Below are 2,680 nucleotides of genomic sequence, written 5' to 3'. Positions count from 1 at the left end.
CCGAGACCTCAGGCCAGACCAGCTGGGCCACCACCTACTTCTGGATAAGGGGAGGACAATAAGATGGATTCTGCCAGCCCCAGGCAATGGAGTTTTTGAATGTCTGATAAGAATGTTTAGCCATTTCTCAAATTGTAGAGGAGGAAACTAAGAGGAAGAGGGGATCTGCTTTACTGAGAGTCCAGGTGGGCTGTGCTCGAGTGGCTATGGTTGCCCTAGAATTAAGGAGACCAAAGTAGGGCAAGCCTTATACTTCCATCCCCCTCCACCTCCCTGGGCCATCTCAGATGGCTTGCCCTATGTGGGTCACCAGACGGCCTCCTCCTCTGCCTGCACCAACCCCCATCCACAGTCTCCTAACTGCTACTTTGGTGCAGTAGGACACCAGTCTCCTACACAGAGCAGCTGGGCTTTTCCCTTGTAACCCATCACCCAGGGGCATGTTTATGGGCAGAAAGGGGCCAAACCCTCAGGTTGGCCCTTTTTTTTTTTGGTGCGCGGGCCTCTCACTGTTGTGGCATCTCCCGTTGCAGAGCACAGGCTCCGGACGCGCAGGCTCAGCGGTCATGGCTCACGGCCCAGCCGCTCCACGGAATGTGGGATCTTCCCAGACCAGGGCACGAACCCGTGTCCCCTGCATCGGCAGGCGGCAGGCGGACTCTCAATGACTGCGACTCCAGGGAAGCCCGGCCCCTTTCTTTTAATTAAGTGTTTTTAGGCTTATCCTTTTTACCTGTCTGGTCTTGTAATCCCCACATTGGCTCTAAGTAATAACAGCCATGGCAGACTCTTGTGTGGCACTTGATGTAGGCAGGCCCTATTCTTAGTGCTTTACATACACCAACTCATTTGATCCAATCCACAAGCCTTTGAAGGAGGGGCTTTACTATCCGCATTTTGCAGATGAGGCACTGAGATCAAGTAACTTTCCTGATATTACACATGTACTGAGTGAGGTGTGCATGTCCATAAATTTCAGCCTGTTTCATCCCCTCCCTTGTTTCTTCCTCCTCCCCCATTCCTTCAGGGTCACCACAGAGACTGTTGGCCCACACACTCAGCTCCCAGAGGCCATAATCCCAGCCCTGCTTACCCGCTATAATCCAACTTTGGGCGCTCCCTTCCCACCCTGGTTGGATGATCTCCTTCCCTGGTATTCCCAATCTCAGCTCAGGAGGCCCCCGCCCTGAGTCCTCCCCTCAGGGAGCCCCAGGCCCCATGTCTTGGCTGGGCTCCAGAAGGACTAGGCAGTATGTGATTCGTCCTTTCAAACGGCTGCTCTTCCTGCAGGGCTGAGAGCCAGGAGGCCCCACGAGGCAGCTCTGGCCCAGCCACGTGAGACCCTTTCCCCTCCCGCTGCCCCAGGCCCAGCTGACTCAGAGCCTGGCAGCTTCAGTCACCACCCCTCCCAGGGGGTATGTGTGCTGGTATGGACTGGGTGGGGAGGAAGCAATCCTAGCAGCACTGCTCGGCACCCACATTCCCATGTGGGTCGGGTGGGAATGCTTCTTAGCTTCTGTCCCATAACCAACTGTCTACTTTGAACAATAGGCTGAATAACTTCATGTCATCCAACATTCTCTCAAGGCATGAATTTTAAGGCTGTAGAACAGCAACTTCTCCATCATTGTTCAACTTCCCTCTCCTGATTGTTTCCAGATTCCACATGGCTATAGACCTCCTTGTCTAAACATCCTTCCTTTCTGTACCACCAACAGTTTTATTGCTTCTGGAAAGTAGGGTGCCTCTGTGTTCAATTCCAGGGATAAAGACTTTTTAAAAATCACGTTTTCTAGGTGGTTGTGAGCTATTGTCACTGGAAGACTCATGCCAGTGATCTACAGTCAGTCAACTCCAAAGAGTCACTTTAACTTTTTTCAGAATCTGACTTGAGAGACAATTAAGACTAAGATCAGTATTTCAACGTAGGAGAATCAGAAAACAGGCTGGAACTCCTGCTACTGCCACATCACAGCATGTAGGTTCAGCACTTGACAGTTAACACAGCTTTTTGCTATAAATAACCATATTTTCTGGTTGAGAGAGAAATTAAAATTTACCAATCTTAATGAAAATATGGAGCAACAGAACTCTCAGACACTGCTGGTAGGAAGGTAAGTTGGTATAGCAACCTTGGAGAACTATGTGGAAAACACACATGCTACAAGCCAGCAATTCCACTCCTGGTATAGTTCCACCACTATTTGAAATAGTCCCAAATTATTCATTGAGGGCAAAATGAAAATGTTCTATATCTTAAATGTGGTGGCAGTTACCAAACTGTGCATTCGTCAAAACTCACAGAACTGTATACACAAGAGGGTGAATTTTACCTTAATTTTTAAAAGATTTAAAGGCCAGGGAATTCCCTGGTGGTCCAATGGTTAGGACTTGGCACTTTCACTGCCGGGAAAGTGGGTTCAATCCCTGATCGGGGAACTAAGATCCTGGAAGACATGTGGCATGGCAAAAATAAATAAATAAAGGCCAGAAGAAAAAAGTAGAATGAATAATTCAATTTAAGAATATATACATATACCTGATTTACTTTCTTATAAAGCAGAAACACACCATTGTAAAGCAGTTATACTCCAATAAAGATGTTTAAAAAAAGTCAAAAAAATATTTCCCAACATTGACTATTGCCTTTTAAAAATTATTTGCAAATCTTATAAGTAAA

The sequence above is a fragment of the Lipotes vexillifer genome, unplaced genomic scaffold (genome assembly GCF_000442215.2).
Source record: "Lipotes vexillifer unplaced genomic scaffold, Lipotes_vexillifer_v1.1 scaffold875, whole genome shotgun sequence".
In the NCBI taxonomy this organism is placed as follows: Eukaryota; Metazoa; Chordata; class Mammalia; order Artiodactyla; family Lipotidae; genus Lipotes; species Lipotes vexillifer.
This window is presented reverse-complemented; position numbering follows the sequence as displayed.